Source organism: Petaurus breviceps, unplaced genomic scaffold, assembly GCF_028583685.1.
Source record: "Petaurus breviceps papuanus isolate PSGF00001 unplaced genomic scaffold, PetGlider_PUasm1.0 90686, whole genome shotgun sequence".
NCBI lineage: Eukaryota > Metazoa > Chordata > Mammalia > Diprotodontia > Petauridae > Petaurus > Petaurus breviceps.
In genome coordinates this window covers 7240095-7259069 of record NW_027187309.1, presented here as the reverse complement: position 1 = coordinate 7259069, position 18975 = coordinate 7240095, and the positions used below count along the sequence as shown (strand labels likewise).

The window sequence follows — 18975 nt, the reverse complement described above, 5'->3', positions numbered from 1 at the left end:
ACACACACACACACACACACACACACACACACACACACACACACACACACACACACACACATATATATATATGGGGCAGGTACATGAATATTAGAGGAAGGGGGTGAATTTCATTTAATAAAAGATAATTATTAGCTGATAGTACCTGAAAGTGATATATCCCTTGCACTATGAAATGACTCTCTTTGGCTACCATTACTGTAAAATTTGATCCATTTTCACAATCTAAAATTGAAATTTAGTTCAAGTTGAGTGAATAGAGAAAATTATTTTTAAGTTTTTAAAGTTCTGAATCTGTTTTGCTTTTTATGCTACTAGTGAGAATTTAGTTCATAGAAGTATTAAGGAAGAACCCATTGTTTGCTATACCGTTTACTCTTGTCCTTTAGAAGTAGAATAATACAGAGAAAGAAAAATGGTTTTAAAGTTGGAGGAAGTGGATTCAGATTCTGCATATGGTACATATCACTTGTGTGACTCTAGGCAAAATACTTTATAATCCTGAGCCTCAGTTTCCTCATCTGTAATATGAGAAAAAGAAACTGATGAATCTGATTAACTGATGATGTGATGATCTTCTGATAAAGCTGGTGAACTGATGATGTGAGACTCTAAAACAGCTGTTTTTATTCACCAGGTGTTCAACCATTTCCTCAACCTAGTCAGGGGTGTCTGACTGTGATAGCTACAATGCATTTGCTCTGGTTTGAGAAGTGATTACATAAATCATTCCCACACTGAGCTGAACTGATGAACTGAAGTGATTCATATCACTGAAGAACTGAAGTAGTTTTCATATCACTGATGTACAATGAACAGAAGTGAGGATGAGCAGGGAAAAAATGCTTAAACGACAACTTTAAATGAAGAGTGGCAGAATTGTGACAGATTAAGAAACCAGAGCTGTTGTTATCAAACCTATAATCATGAGAATAAAGTTAGTGAGAAGACTAGGAAGGAAATTGTCAAAGATTTTATTATCCCTTCCCTTCCCTTTCCTCCCACCTGTGATTTTGGAATTTATTTTTTCCTTCTACAACACCAGACCCCTAACTGTTGTGTAGTTCCCCAACAACCTTAGTTCCCTGGGGCAATAAGAGGTCAAGTCACTTACCCAGGGTTACAGCCAATATTTCTCAGAGGAAGGAGTTGAACCCAGGTCCTTCTGATTCAGAAGCTTACTCTCTATACCATATATCATACTGCCCCACTTTTATTATTTTGTGAATAAATGATTACGCCACTAACAATATTCCTTCCACTGTCAAGGAAACAGGCCTTTCTATGCTTCAGACAATTTCATGAGTTTGAGTAGCTTAAAAATTCAACTCCTAAAGGTCAATCTTCTGACAACTGCAAAATTAGCTAGGCTGGTCCTCAGATGCAAGAAGCAGAGTTTGTGCTTGGACCAATGCCTGAAGTTTTTCCTCCTTGGTAGAACTTATGTTCTGCTATTTGTACTTGAAATCCAGCATTACCTCCTGGCTAGGACAAAGCAGTAAAAAGAGTTTTTGTAATATGCAACTTACTCCCTTTATCTTTAAATTATGTGTCTATTGGAGTTATGAAATGATCCAACAGTTCTGGAGACCAATTTGGAACTATGCCCAAAGGGCATCCAAACTATGCATACCCTTTGATCCAGTAATACCATTACTAGGTCTGTATCCCAAAGAGATCATAAGAAAGGTAAACAGATCCACATGTACAAACAGAATTATAGCAGCTCTTTTTGTTGTGGCAAAGAATTGGAAGCCAAGGGGATGCCCATCAATTGGGGAATGGCTTAACAAATTGTGGAATATATGAATGTAGTGGAATATGATTGCTCCATAAGAAATGATGAGCAGGAAGATTTCAGAAAAACCCAGAAAGACTCACATGAACTGATGCTGAGTGAAGTGATCAGAACCAGGAGAACATTGTACACAGTAACAACACCATTGCACAATGACCAGCTTTGTTAGACTTAGCTCTTCTTAGCAATACAATGATCTAAGACAATTCCAAAAGACTCATGATGGAAAATGCTGGCCATGTTGAGAGAAAGAGCTATGGAATATGAATACAGATTGAAGCATACTGTTTTCTCTTTTTTGTTGTTTTTTTCTCTCATTATTTTCCCCTTTTGTTTTGAATCTTTTTTGACAATATGACTAATGTGGAAATATGTTCAATATGTACATGCATAGCCTACATTAAATTACATGCTGTGCTGGGGACAGATGAGGGGAGGGAAAGGGAAAAAATTGGAACTCAAAATCTTATAAAAGTGAATACAGAAAACTAAAAATAAATAAATTTTTAAAAAATGTGTCAACTGGAGATAATAGTAGATGCAGTCCATACCTCACGGGGTACTGTTAAGTCAAGTCAATAACATTACTTATACTTTTACTGAGTGCTAAACATTGAACAGTTGCATTACAAATGTTAAAAGTACAGAACAAAATTTACTTCATTCAGAACCAATGGGAAAGCGCTCTGTCCCATATTTTCTTTCCTTCTTGATCCCTCTCCTTGTGCCTCTCTCTTCCAGAACACATCCAGGCAGTGACTGTTCTCATAGTTTAGATAAGATGGGAGATACAAATTCTTTTCATTGGACCACAGTCCCTACCATCTGTTCTGCCTGTAAACCCTCCAGCACTGTCAACTGATCTCCTGATATAACCTAAGGATCCCCTGGACCCTCCCATCCACTCTACAGATACACCATCACAACTTCTTATACTTGTCATCTGTCCTCTAGAAAAACATTTATGTGTTGTCTCCCCACCTCTAGTTAGAGTGTCTCTTAAGAGCAGGAACTGTTTTGTTTTATCCCCAGATTTTATTACAGTACTTGTCACAGAATAAATGAATAATAAATAAATCATTCATTCATTCATTTCATACATAAATAAGTGTGTATACATTTTAGGAACATGTAGTTGTCCCTCCCTAGCATAAGACTAGAAGGTAGATCAGTAAACTAGGGAAAAAATCAGGCTATGAACCATATACTAACCTAGTTAGTGAATCACTTCAGTAATTCATAGATAGATATAGAGATATACATATATAGAGATAGATATATAATGTCTATGTTTGCATATATACCTATATTATGTACATTGTATACATATATGTATATACACATAGAAAGATATGTACATATATACACTGTGTATATGTATATGTATGCATATATTGTATGAATATGTATAAATATATAATAAAGATGAGTTAAATATATATATAGAAAAATGTTAATTCAGATAAAACTTTTAAAAGTGTGTTGTATACAGGTTCCCTACACGCGGATCCCCCACCCCAGAGAGCTGGTGTGTGTGTGTGTGTGTGTGTGTGTGTGTGTGTGTGTGTGTGTACGTCTATACACATTTTGGAGAATATATCACTTTTTTTTTTTACTTTTTTGCAGTGCAACCTTTTTCTGACTTTTGCAGTTAAGTTATACTTCATGGATAGAGACATTTCTTTGGACTTCCAACAGTTTGCGTGAGAACTTTCTTTGAATTGTCAGCTCTTTTCTTTTAATGATGTTAGGAAAACAAGCTTTACATTGTCACAAAACAAGGGTCTAGGCTTTAATATTATGCAAAGGGCTTATTTCCTTTAAAAAAAATCTTAGACCAAAAATAAATGTCTCCCTTAAAGAGAGTAATTTCTCAGACATAACTATTCCTCTGTTAGTGCACACCATTTCATTTCGAGAAATTAGTGTTTTCTTGTAATTATCCCATACAATTTGAATTATGCGAACGTCAGTCTTTTAGGATACAGAGGAGAATCTAGGCACATTTCCAGGTTTAGGGCAAAGAGTGAATACATTTAAAAAAGCAATAAAGCACAAGCTGTTACTTTGAAAACGACTTCACATTTTAAAGGAGACCAGATAGAGCACAAATTAAAGAGTGACTTATAATGAATTGGGCCCAATCTTGCATGTAGGGAGAGACAACCACTGTGGTGTTGGTGTGATTGACAGTGCAAACCAATTCCTATGGCTATTATGTTAAGTAAGCAAAGTTGTAGAGTGAACAGAATCTCTGTTCTGGATTCTAATTCCATTTCTTAAACACATCAATGAATTACTTTATTGGATCATGTGACATTGGTCATAAGCACACACATATGACTAGAGTCATGGTCTTTTATGTACTCTTTTTATATATAATATAAACATACAAAACACATGTATGACTACACACATATTATATATGTACACGAACAGGTATGTACGATTACACACACATAGTTGTATATGTGCAAATGCAAACACACAACCACATATATGTATGTATACACATACCTTCATACATACAGTGTGTGCATGTGTGTGAGTGTGTGTGTATCCACACACATTTGGAGGAATGCCGCCAGAAGTGCTTAAAGTAACTTTAGGTCACTAACTAACTACATGAAGAGATAGTGTAAATCATATTATTCCTATTTAATTGGTAAGGAAACAAAAGGGGTGAAACAATCTTTCCATGCCCATATTTCATAAACTATATTTTTGGAAATAGAATCTGAATCTTCTGAGCCTCCCCGCCCCAAGTCTAGTGCCTTTCTGTCTAGATATATCATTGTGCATATGTGTGTATGTGTGTCTATGCGTGTGTGTGTATGCGTGTGTGTGTGTGTGAGAGAGAGAGAATGAATATGTGAAGTGGGTGTATTCATGAACATTTCAATCTTTCATTTTAATGTTATTGGAGAACTTCTTGTTTATGTGGAGAGAAAGGGAAATCATACCCTCTATTTATGTGGAAAGAGAAATGATCATCGGAGTCATGTCCTGTCAGTGGGAGGTTATTAAAATCTGCAATAAGTTAGCATTACATCATGGAAGTTCTTTTTTTTTTTGTTAGAATTTAAATTACATTTTCATCTTTCTCATGTCTTTTAAGAATGCTCCTAAAGATAGGCCTTTGGAGTGACTTAGATTGCTTCTTGTCTTATGATTTTATCCAATAATAATAATAATAACTGCCTTCAGATTGATTTTCAAACATTCCATCAGTTCAAACTTGAGGACATTCATTTCAATATTGAACATTTTATCACTGGTAAGCTTAATTTAATCATCTTTACAAACATGTATTTTTATTTTTGTCACTATTCATGCTGCATAAGCTGAATTAGACCCCAAATGATTTTTTAAAGCAAGAAATAATTTTCATTTCTGTGCCACCTCACGCTCATATTTTCCAGAATTGTTTTTTTCCCTATTCATATACCTCCCCACAATCAAAGGTGATATAGCTAACAACTTTGAAGAACATTCATGGTTATATAGCAATGTCCAAATCAAAGACACATCTGGTATCATTTCCATGCAGCTCTCTCATACCTTTCTTTTCCACTCAATAAATAATCCTTATCACCTCTAACTAGAACTTTTGTAATAAACCTAATATCTGTGTGCCTACATTAGTCTCTCCTCTCCAAACTCCTAGATTGTTACAAAAATAATCTTCCTAAGGTACAAGTCTATTCATGTGACTCAACCACTCAAAAATCTTCAGTGTCTTTAGGACAAATAAAAATTTCTTACTATTTAATGTCCTTTACAATCTGACTTCATACTACCTTTACTGATCCAGTGTAGTGGGTACATAAAAATATTTGTTGGAGCAAATAGTTTTTACCAAGGACTGAATTTTTCATAAACTTTTCAAATCACCAAACATTCATTAAATGTCTATTATGTGCCACTTATCCTTGGCACTGGTGAAGGAAGGAAGAAGGATCTCTGTCCTTAAGAAGCATACATTTCATCAGAGAAAGAAATTATACAAAGATATGCAAAATATATAATATATAATTCAAACAGTAAAAGTAGTTTGGTAGAATAAGTACATTCCTCATGGAAGAAGTAGTAATTTACCTGGACTTTGACAGAAACTAGAAATCCTAAGAGAAGGAAATGAAGTTGATAGAGAACAGATAAAAATCAATCAACAAACATTTATTAGGTGCCTCCTATCTCTCTGACAGAGGAGTGGGATGTGAAGGTTAAAAAGAAAAGAAAAGAAAAAGAAAATAGTCTCTACCCTAAAGCAGTTCTATATATTCTATTAATAAAAAGGAACTGGAGAGCTGAGATAAAATGAAAAATACTCACTAAGAATTTTTCATTTTTAGTAATAAAGTCTTTTCATTAGCAAATTCAGTAGGCAGCAATTTTTTTCCAGATGAAGATTATCTGGATATGATTCATCATATATCTATAATAAATAGCTTATACTTACATAGCAGTTGCAATTTGCAAAACATTTCCATTTGCATAGTTTCATTCAATCCCTGTCAGACAGATCAAATATTACTTTCATTCCCATTTTACAGATGAAGATACTAAGCCTCAGATAAATTGTTTAGTTAATAAACTCTAGTAAACAGCCTATTACCTCGAAGATCAAATAAGAAACCCTCTGGTTGACCTTTAAAGTCATTTTTAAACTTGTCCCCTTCCTACCTTTTCAATCTTATTACATATTATACATTACAATCTTATTACATATTACACATTAATTCTCCCAACCCCCTTCCAGCTACTTTGTGATCTAGTGACTCTGGCTTGCTCACTGTTCCTGGTCCAAGAAACTCCATTTCTCAACTTTGTATTTTCACTGGCTATCCCCCACCACTAGAATTCTCTCACTCTTCATCTTTGCTTATGGGCTTCCTTCAAGCCCCACACCTCCCCACCCCAAATCTCACTTTCTTAATTAAAAATGTCATGTCATCTTCTTTAATCTGAATGCCTTTCCTCTGAAATAATCTCAAGTTTATCCTGTATATATTTGGTTTTTACGCAGCTGTTTTTAGGTTGTCTGCCACAGTTTGTGAGCTCTTTGTTAGCAGGGAATACATTTTGCCTTTCTTTGTGATGTCATAACTTAGCAGAATTTCTTGAACGTAGTAAGTACTTTATAAATACTTGTTAACTTACATTTTTAAAAATGCAGATATCTTTTAATGAGGGGAAATACCTATGGCAGAGGGTGGAAGGTAATCGAGGTTGTGTGACTTGCCCAGGGTCACACAACTATTAAGTGCTTGAGACCAGATTTAAATTTAGGTTCTCCTGACTCCAGTGCTGGTGCTCTAATCACTTTGCCACCTAGCTGCCTCCTCCTGCCATCCCTCCTTTTTTCTCCCATTCCCATAAATCTAAACACTCTTTTGTGCATCCCATTTGACCTATTCCCTCACCCTCCCCTCTAAAAGTTCTTCCTTTTTCCTCCCATTCCCATTAATCTAAACACCCTTCTATATCTCCTTTTTAACCTATTCTGTCACTCTCCCCTGAAAGATCCCATCTTTATCCTCTCCCCATTCCCATTTTAGAGTTTTATTTCTTTCCAAATTTAGAATACTTTTATACTCATATATATGTATATATATATATATATGTATTTTTTTCCCTCTCAAATCCATTTCAGACTAAAGCAGATTTCCAAAGCTAACAGCCCCCTGCCCCATCTAATTCCTCTGTATTAGTTCTTCATTTCCCACTTCATTTGTATAAGATAATTACTCTTCTACCTGTTCTTGAGCAGTTTTACTTTTTGAAGTCATATCACACTCAGGTGTACCCCAATATTTCTTCTAAGCTACCTAATTAATAATAACAACCTGAGACAAAGGTTTTGCATTTATGTACATCTATCCTTATTGAGTCCCTTGTAATTGGTCACTGGTAAGTACCTTATATTTCTCTTAGCTCTTGAATGTCAAATATTCTATTAAGTTCAGTTTTTTTTGAACAAAATCCTGAGAGTCTGACAATTTATTAAATGTCCTTGTATTTTCCTTTCAGAATTATGCTTAGCTTTTCTGGGTGTGATATTTTCAGCTGGAAGCCTGGTTCTTTTGCTCTTTGCTATATACTGTTCCAAGACCTGTGATCTTTTAATGTTGCCACTGCTAGATCTTGTATGGTACCACCTATGTAATTTTTTTTTTCTTCTTGCTTGTAATATTTGACTTTCTGTGAGTTTTTCTCATAGGATCTTTTTCAGGTGGTGATAGTTGATGTTTTTCTACTTTTACTTTCCCCTCTTGTTCTAATGATTCAGGACAATTTTCTTCAATTGTTTTTTGTATTATTGTCTCAAGTTTCTTTTTTTTTTTAATCATAGCATTCAGGTAGTATGATTATTTTTATGTTTTCTCTTCTTAATCTTTTCTCCAGATCAGTTGTTTTTCTTATGAGATGTTTCACATTCTCTTCTATTTTTTCATTTTTTATATATGTATTTTTCCTGTTTCTTGATCTCTTATAACTCTCTAGCTTCCCCTTGCCCAATTCTGATTTTCAAGAAGTCATTTTCCTCCTTAGAGATTATGGATCTCCTTTTCTAATTAATTGACCTTCTTTTCATAATCTTCTTGTTTTTCTTGGATTATTCTTATTTTTCTTTTTAGTTTTTATTCAATCTCTCTCATTTTATTTTTCAAGTCTTTTTTAAGTTCTTCAATGAATTCTTTTTGGGCAGCTGACCATTTGACATTACCCTTTGGAGAATAGAAGAGAGTTTCTTTGCTTCAGTATTCTCCTCTGAAGACAAACTCCAGGTTTCTGTATTCCTATAGTAGATCTCTTTGGTTGGATTCTTTCTCCTTTTCCTGTGCATTTTTTAATAGTTTAGTTTTTATAATCACCTCTAGTTCTGAGGTAAGGAAAATGGTGCTTCTGGCCTCTGATCCTCTTCATTTCTCCCCTCTGGCCTTGAATTCAAACCCCTCCAGCCTCCAGTAAATGCCCACAGCCAGTGGTATCTGGCCCTACTGCTTCTGTACTCACTGGGTGTGTACTAGTTTCTTCTTACCCCAACTGTGTCTCTGTAGCACAGCTGGTTCTGGTATTCATTGTCAGCAGAAGTTTCCTAGATCTTTCCCAGCTGATGCCCAACTTCCCACATTGTCCTGTGCGAAAAGTTCCTGTGGCTGGAGTTAAGGCAACCTCTCAATCCAGCTAACCTCAAGACTTGCAACTTGTTGTTTAAATGGTCCTTAGCCTAGAGGTATTTACTCTTCACTGGGGCAAAACCTAGTACTGGGATTTTTCTTCAGATCTTCTCTTCTCAGATTGCCCCAGGAGGACCTCTGTTCTGCCCCAATCTTATTTATTTTCACTGCTCTGTGTTCACCCTGAGGCACAATTTTATCTCTTTTGTGGAGGAAAATCTTCAGAATTTGTAATTTTCTGACCTACTTTGCCATCTTCCAGAATCCTCTCACTTGTTGACTTATTGACCTTGTTCAAGGTAATATATATTATAACCTTGGCATATGAATCAGTGAGTTATAGAACAATTTAGCTATATCTATCTTCCTTAGGACATCATTGATTAAAGGATCTGATATTCCCTTAAGAGCAGGGAGTGTTTTATTTTTGCCTAAATACTAATGCCCAACTCATTGCTTGAAACATAATAAGTATTTAATAGATGTTTATTGATTGATTTCTTCAGCATGAGTGCTTCATATACTGATACAAATGACAGTCATGCTTTCTGTTATTTCCCTAACTCTCAGACTAACTTCCCATTTGCTTTATGATATGTAGATCCTTCAACACTAGACATAGCTTTTCATTTCCAAATCAGTGAATTTATTAAGTGAAAACTACTTGTAGAATTGTGACATCAATTTTAATTTACATTGACATATAAGTTAATAATATCAGATCATTTCCTGAAAACTTGTCAGGGGAAAAAGTCAGAACACATGGAATGCACAAGTTGTTCCTCATGCCTGAATTTCACTCTCTCTACCCCTTAAAACTCTTAGTTACCTTCAAGCTCAAGTATAGCCTTCTAATATGAGAATTTTCATGATATCTCTCTTCCCTGAGGTGCTAGTATCCAGATTTCCTTTTATTTATATATTTATTTTCAATATATTTGTATATTTACACATCCTTTTCTGAAAGAATCTAAGGATCCTGAGAGCAGGAGCTGGGCCACTTTCCTTTTGCACCACAGGTGACTAAAAAAAAAGTGGGGACTTAATAGTTGCTTAATAAATACAAGGTAATTGATTGATTATGTGTACTTCTCTGGTAAAGACTACAGACTATTTTTATTTACTTTGGTTTAGAGAGAACCGTGCTATTGTTGCTGTTCAGTTGTTTTTCAGTCATGTTGGACTTTTCCAAATACCATTTGGGATTTTCTTGGCAAAACTATTGGAGTGATGTGTCAACTCCTTCTCCAGCTCATTTTACAGATGAGGAAACTGGGGCAAATAGGGTGAAATGACTTTCCCAGGGTCACATAGCTAGTAAGTGTCTGAAGCTGAATTTGAATTCATAAAGATGGGTCTTCCTGATTTTAGCCACCTAGCTACCCAAAGAGAACCATAACTCCTCTGATTTCTGAGATGATGTTTATGAATGTAGGCAGCTATGGAGTCAGGCCCCTTGCTCTCTGAATACATAACCAAAGCTACCAAAAAATTGTGAAAATAGCTTCCTTCTAGTGAAGAGGTAAATAGAAATCACATCTGACAAATGCAGTCCAACCCAGCTACACATTTTAAGAAACAGCTTCCAATGTATTGTCAGGTTACCTACTGCATATCCTTCTACATTTCTTTTGTTGCCTTGATAACTCCAGTTGGCGGGCCACTTCAAACCTGCATAAGGTTATGAGTCACAATAAATGATGTGAGTGAGGAAAAGAAATCAACCATGATCATATTCTTTTTATGCTTTGTTCCAAAAGTACAGAGATTTTAAAGAATAAAATGCCTCATCTGCAGAAGTCTGAGTCATAGTACATAGTGTTGTGGGGTAAAATACAGTAAAATAGCTGCAAATGCAGGGTTTATTTTCATCAGCTTTGGAGAAAATTAAATGTAGGTGTTGCTAAGTACAGTAGTTCGATTCTTGAATGCTTTAGAATATTCATACAGGTTAAATATAGAAAGCTAATAATCCATATTTCAGATGTACAAGTGTGGTTTAAAAAAGATGTAAAATATTACAGCTCTGAAAACCTGTTTTCAGATTATTTCATTGCCTGTTTTCATATGTAAAACAAAGTGCTGGCCTTGGGGGTCAAGAAAATTTGAATTTAAAACTGGCTTGTAATACTTACTAGTTGTATAACTATGACCAAATTCCCTTAAACCTTGAGAACCTCAATCAACTACTTGTGACTTCAATTTATTAAGTTATAGATAACATTGGACTTTATCTTGGTGGAGAGAATTTCCACACCAGAATGTCTTATATTGATTCAATCATAGATCCTTCCTGCAAATATTGTTATTAGCAGGGAGTTTTTTCTAGATTATGTTTATTCAAATATTGATATTTTATGCCCTTCCTCATCTGGAACATCCCCATAAATGGAATAGTAGTAGAAGTTGTAGTAAGGGCAGCAGCAAGAAAAGGACCAATGCAATAGCAGTAGTTGTAATACTAGCAGCAGCAGCAGGAGCAGTAGCAGCAGTAGTAACAGTACTGCAATAGTAGTAGCTATAATACTAGTAGCTGTAGAAGCAGCAGCAAAAGTAGCAGTATCAGTGCAGTAACAAGAACTGGAGCAGCAGCTGCAACAGTAGCAGCAGAAGGAGCAGTGTACTAGCAGTAGTTGTAGTTCTAGCAGCAGCAGCAGCAGCAGGAGCAGTGCAATGATAGCAATAGCTTTTGCAGTACTAGTAGCAGCAGCAGCAAGAGTAGCGGCAGTAACTGTAGTATTAGTAGCAGAAGCTATAGCAGCAGCAGCTGCAACAGTAGCAGCAGAAGAAGCAGTGCACTAACAGTAGTTGGTAGTTCTAGTGCTACTAGCAGCAGCAGGAGCAGTAGCAGTAATAACACCAGTAGCTATACCAGCAGTAGCAGCAGGAACAATGCAATAGTAGCAGCTGTAGGAGTAGTAGCAGCAGCAGCAGGAAGAGTAAACGGTAGGGCAATAGCAGCAGAGGAGTAGTAGGAGTAGTAGCAGTAGTATAAGAGCAGCAGCATCTGGGACTTGTGAATTAAAATGTGTTCTTGTGCACCACTCAGAAAATTCCAGAGTATAGAAAGAAATGAACAAGGCAACCCTGCCTGTGCATGATTTCCCTAACCTTTAAAGCATCATCTTTGAAAAATGGTTATACACTGCTTCATTCCTGAAGTGGAGATATTTGATAATGATAATGGCATTCCTTTTAAGATTTTCCTTATTTTGGATAATGCCCCAGTAACTCTCCCCATAGGGATATTTTAATGAAAATGTAAAAGTAGTCTACTTCTCCCAGACACAACATAATTAATACAACTTTTGGATCAGGGAGTGATTGCAGATTTCAAGATGTCTTATTTACATACTACATTTGCCCAGACAATTGTACCTTTGGACACAGATAAGGACTTGACACTGACAGATTTCTGGAAGTCCTATAATATTAACCATGTAATCTGGAATATTGCTAAGATATGGAAAGATATGACAGAAATATGTATGAAGGGAGTTTGGAAGAAAGTGTGCCCACAGTTCAGTCTCAATTTTCTTGGATGTGGTAAAGATGAAACCTTCAAAGAAGTGAGTAATAAGTTTGTAAAATTTGCACAAGAATTGCAGCTAGAAGTGGTTGAGAATGATGTGGAGGAGTTGATTGAGTCTCACAGAGAACTGTCGAATGAGAATCTGATTGAGCTGTTAGCTCAATCTGCAAAGATTGCAGAAGAAAGGGAAGATTCAGAACCAAGTTTGAAACAAAAAGGTTCTCAACAAAACAGTTGGCAGAAACTTTTCATCATTTCAGTGTTTTTTTTTGTATTGAAAAAGATGGATTCAAATAATTCAAGATTTTTAAAAGTTCAAAGACTAGTTGAGGCTAATATTGCTTGTTATCATTAAGTATGTGAAGGAAAAAAAGAGAACCACTGTCCTAACATTCCTTGATACCTTCATAAAAAAGTTGCACAGCCAACCACCAGAGATAAAGGTTAGATGCAGTAGGTGGGGAAGAGGCAACATACTGCACACTCATGTTAACTTTATTATATAGTATTGTGCATATTTTATCACTAACTTTACCTTTCATTTCATGATTCTGTTTATTGTGGCATAGTATTTAATATGTCTCCATTTAGTACATCTCATGACTTGTATAAGGGTCTTATTTTGTGTATACCTTTGTTATGCTGCAAAGTGAAGTAAGTGGGTAGGGGAAAATTTGCTATTACTAAAATAGATCTATATCCATACGTAAATCATAACAATGTCAGATCTTCTCTAAAGATTGTATCTCTTTCAGCATAGTTCTCCCGAATTAGTAGTTGCTAAATAAATATTTGCTTAATTGAAGTCTTAGTGAATTATTTATTTACTTAGTATAATGCAGGGGGACCCAGTGAATTAGACAGACAGTAGGTCTCAGAACCAGAAAGATATGGGTTCTAGTCCCAGCTCTGGAACATAGTAATAAAATGACCCTGGGTAAGTAATCTTCTCAGTACTTCTATGCAATTTTGCAGTCTATAAGCTGAAGAATAGTGGATGACCCAGGTTGATAGATGAAATTTCCTCATTGAGAGTTTCTTCAATGAAATCACAAGTCTAGACCCTGTTCCACGTCCAAAACCACAAAAAAAAAAATAAACAAAAAGAAATCAGTGTAATGCCTAGGTAAATCATATGCAATTACATTGATGTTGCCTTAGTATGTAGCACCCACTGGACCAAATGGGCTATACAAAAGACAACAACCTCTTGTTAAAGGAAAAATAATGTTTCTGAAAAAGTCAAGAAGTCTCTTAACTACCAGTTAGAGCATCAGATATATTGATTTTCTTATATTTAAAGAATGTCCAGGAGGAACCTACCTTGGGACTAATAGTCATATGTTATTCAGAAAGTCCAAATCAGAGACTTAGGGTCTCATGTGCTAAGGAAGTCTCCTGAGTCTTCATTGTTGAATAAGCCCAGGAATCTTAAATTAATCTTATTTATTACATTTTCCTTTGCTTTTGTAATTCACTCCTTGTTGCTAGCAGTAGTGAACTGGGGTAGTAAATACTATTTAAAACCATCTAAAGCTCCATACTAGATAAGCACAGTGGGAGAGAGTAAGAACTGAAGTATGGCAATGAAGCTGATGTTTTTCACTAATTCTTCAAAATAAAGAATATATTGGGTTTTTTTTAGTTATAACTCTCATCCATCCCTTTCCCATTCTCCTTCCCCTCTACCTTTGTTCTTTCCTCTTCCTCATCCCTTTCTGTCTCAGCTCTCTTTCTTCTTCCCCTTCCCTTGATTTGCCCTTGCCATGAATAAATTGGCTCCATATAAGATGGCTATACAATATATCATATATAATAAATCAATTAGACTTTTCACAAAACAACAAAACCCCATACTTACTACATACTTACTGTGTGCAATGCATTAATCTCTCTCCTAAATTCTAATCCTAGCTGTTTATGGGGTATTTGCACCTTTAACTTCCTCTACTATCTGAAATTCAACACAATTGAAAATGGAATTGATCATTTTTTCCCCTCAACAACATTCATTCCTCCAAACATCCCTCTTTCTGTCAAGAACTCCACTATTTTTTTCCAGTTACTCACATTGATTATCTCGGCATCATCCTTGAGTAATCCCTCTTCTTTATCCTCTGTCCACATATCAAATAAGTTGCCAAGTCTTGTCTATTTCATTTCCACAACATTTCACAGATTTCTTCCCTTTTCTCCACTCACATAATCACTACCTAATAGTTCAGGCTCCTTGTCAGCAATCACCTGACAATAGGCTCATGATGAACACCTTTGTTTGTTATCTCTTCCTCAATAGGACTTGTTCAAAGATTTTTTTTCACCTAAAATAGTCTTTTCTTATAAGTAACTAACTTGGGAGGCTCCACATTTATTTCAAGTATATTTTCAACTACTGAAGTATTTTTGGAACTCATTTCTAAGAATGGCCTTCAGAGATAGTATGAGGGACATTGTTACACTGCAGTGATATTTCCACTTTTATCACTTACCTTATTGACAAGATCTAGACCCCAAAACCTGTTACATGTGATTCACCAGCACTGAAGAGATTAAACATTAGAAGTCAGTAGGTCTGAATTCAGTCCCTAAGGAAAAATCCAAACATGGTCTGGAAATAAAACAAAATAAAAACAAATAAACAAACAAAACTAATTGGATATAACCTCCCAAGTTGACTATTTTGGATGTCTATCTTCATTTGGATGCATAAATTATGTTTTTTACTTTATGGCTACCAATAAAGAAATTGGTTACATTTCTCAAAAGATAGAAATGTAAGTGAATCATTTCCATTTTTGTGCCTCCACATTTAACTCAGTATCTTGAACATATTGGGAGATTTAGAGACTCAGTGAAAAAGAATGCCATTGGATTTATGGCTATTTGCTACCTTTATGAAATTGAAAAGGTCACTTCCTTTCTCTAGAGCTCAGTTTCCTGATATGAAAAATAAGGGATTTGGGCTTGATCACCTTTAAGATACATTTTATCTCTAAATATGTGATCCCATATCAGCAGCCCTTTGAGTGAACACCTTTAGCCTCAGCCTTTTTTCAAAAAATTTTACTTTGTTCTACATCTGGATTTCCCACTGCTTCTACTTATATCAGGTCCTTACTGAACTAGCATTTAGAATGCTGGTTATTATTACCTACTCATCAACTGGTTAAGTGATCAATGATTCTGGACTGCCAAGTTGACACCTAGTGTTTATTGAGTTTACTGTTTACTAAATTAATGCATATGAATGAAGCAATCAATCAAAAAATATTTATCAATTGATGTACCACAGTCTAAGCACTACGGAAATGAAGGAAAAATGAAAACAGTCCTTTATCTTGAGAAATTTATGTTCTACTTGGAGAAAAAACAATCACATAAATAGGTTTATACAAGACAACTTACTTATGGAAGGGACCCTTAGGGGAGAAGGAACTAATAGTTCCTTAGGAGGGATCAGGAAAGGTTTTGTTCAAAAGGTAACATTTGAGCTGAATCTGAAAGGTGATCAGATACTTAAGAGGTCAAGATGAAGAACATTCCAGGTATGAGGAACAACTTGGGCAAAGCCAAAAAGATGAGACACAGAGTATTGAGAATAGGATATCTGATTAATGCCAACAGGAATAGAAAAATATGGAATTATAGGACTTTCCTCTTTTTCGCAGAGAGAAAAGGAATAGTAACCATGGAGATTTATGGTAAACTGAAATAACTATTTGGCTTGTGATATTAACTTCTTGATTCAGATTAGAAGAGAAGAGGCAGTTATATGGCACAGTGGATAGAGTGTTGGGCCTAGAATCAGGAAGATTCATCTTTCTAAATTCAAATCTAGTCTCAGGTACTAACTGTGTGACCCTGGGAAAGTCTTTTAATCCAGTTTGCCTTATTTTCCTCACCTGCAAAATGAGCTGGAGAAGGAAATAGTGAACCACTACAGTATCTTTGCCAAAAGAACACAAAAAGGTTTCAGGAAAACTTGAACACAGCTGAAAATGACTGAACAACTATAGCAACAACAAAAGGGAAAGCTGTTGAGTAATGGTAGAAAGATCAGTGATACAGAAGTCCATACCATCATTAAAAAGGAAAAGCTGGGAAATTCCTAGCTAATAGCATAAATGATACATTTTTTAGAAGGAAAAAGTCTATATTTGGTATTGAAAAATATATCACAAGGGGTGGCTAGGTGGCACGGTGAATATAGTACCAGCCCTGGAGTCAGGAGGATCTGAGTTCAAATGTGACCTCAGACACTTAAAACAAAAAAACTAGCCATGTGACCTTGGGCAAGTCACTTAAGCCCAATTGCCCTACCATACAAAAAGCTAAAAAAAAAGAAAAAACAAAAAATATATCATAGACATACTTTTCGTGGGGAAAAAAAATCACCCAAAGAAGGCAAGATGAAAGTCAAATCACAAAAAAATGCTCACTAATGGATGGACATTAAAAGGGGCTATAGAATGAGGCACAAATAATTAAGTACTTGAATACCTATGCACACATCCAATTTCTTAAACTATATATACAATAGAAAGTAAATGAAAGTCATATAAAATGTATTACAAAGCAGAATCTGACATAAATCAATTCAGTTAATTAATAAAACGTAGAAATAACCCAAAGTTATATTTGTGTTATACAATCAACTGTACAAATAAATTCTTCTTCTCAAAGTTGGTTGTGTTAAGAAATTGTTTGATTATCAAGAGGAGAAAACAACCAGGCACTGCCTCATCCTGAATTGCCTTCTGAACTAAACTCAGGGCTTAAGAATTAATCAAGCTATCATGTTTCCATTACGTTAAATATTTTATTTTCACAGCCTCCATTTTCAAAAAGTTCAATCATTGACTGTCTCCCACCCTGCCACAACCAATATCACCATCTCTTATTATGATTAAAGTTATGCTTATACCAAGTAATGATCTGTTTATTAGGCAGCAGACTTCAAAACTTCAATCTCAAGTGGTATTCATAGTTGATAGAGACAGAAAAGAGTATCCTTATTAGTGTATTCTTTTTTTTAAAAAAAAAGCATTATTATTGTAATGTTTATGACAAATGTTCTTATGGAAAATTTATAAAAATAGTGGAACTAGGCTATTTTCTCAAAGAATTTAAACATGACACAATTTTGTTGAAAGCAACAAAATATTTAGGTACAATTTGTTATATTTTTTTTCCTAGTACTTAACAGTGATTCAGTGTACTGTAATATAATAGTGTTTTTTTTCTCCAGGTTTGATTAGCATGTCTCTTAATAACATGTGTAATTTTAGTCTGCGGGATCCCAACAAAAATATGTTATGGCTTTGGGAATTCACAGTAGTTTGGCATCCAAAGACTCTTACCTCTTCACAACTGGTAGGGAATATTTTTTAGCAAGTATACTTTACCCTATACTTTCTTATTCAACACTGGTTCTCAGAAGTAAAATTCTCTTCTAATCTCTCTTTTTCTTAACTATATAGTAAGACACTGCTGGAAAAGATTAGAAAACAGCATCTTTCTTGCTTCGCCTCCTCATTATAGGGATTCCTACTTATGAGAATCATTATTATCCAACAGTAATTGTTTTAGGGATATTTTCCCCCCTCTGGACAGTTTGCTTCTATTTCAACTATTGTCTTTTTTATCTTTGGTGTGTGTGTGTGTGTGTGTGTGTGTGTGTGTGTGTGTGTGAGAGAGAGAGAGAGAGAGAGAGAGAGAGTTCAAGCCCAAAATATTTCTCAAAACTTAAGTGTCTTTTGATCAATTATCTGGAAGACATGTTTTTGTTTTGTTTTTGAGGCAATTGGGGTTAAGTGACTTGCCCAGGGTCACACAGATAGTAAGTGTCTGAATCTGGATTTGAACTAAGGTCCTCCTAACATTAGGATCAATACTCTATCCACAGCACCACCTAGATGCCCCAATACATTTTTCAAAAAAACATCCCAAGGACTTGATTTTAGATTCATTAAACTTGGCATTTTTATATTTCCCCAATGGATACAATAATTTAAAGTGACGATATCAAGGAATATCAGTTGATCAGAATAAAATGTTCAGTTCCTTCTTCTAGGACAAAGATACTGGAACTTTTTTTTTTAGCTATACTATTCTTTGATTTCATAATATTTCTTTCAACTCCCTAAAAGTAAGTGTGTTAAGCAACACCTTAAACTTTGAGTGAACTAAAATAATTTCCTTTAAAAATGTATATATGTATATATGTGTGTATATGTATATGTGTGTATACACACACACACATATTTCCCACACACTTTATGTGTCAGCCAAATGGGCTTATGTACTGATTCTTGTATAATATCCTATCTTCCTTTCTATGCTTTTTATATGGAATATCCCCCATGCTTTAAATATATTACTCACTCACCTTCTCCTCATACTATCTGAAGCTTCCTGTAAAGGGCAACCTATACTTTGTATCTGCTATTCTGCCAGGTTTC

At 35.1% G+C, this 18975-nt stretch overlaps 1 protein-coding gene across 1 annotated transcript in view; it reads left to right on the top strand.

Annotated features, from left to right (window-relative positions):
- Positions 1 to 18975, top strand: part of CSMD1 (CUB and Sushi multiple domains 1) — a 2654573-nt gene that overhangs the window by 247678 nt on the left and 2387920 nt on the right. The gene's annotated exons all lie outside the window — the stretch shown is intronic.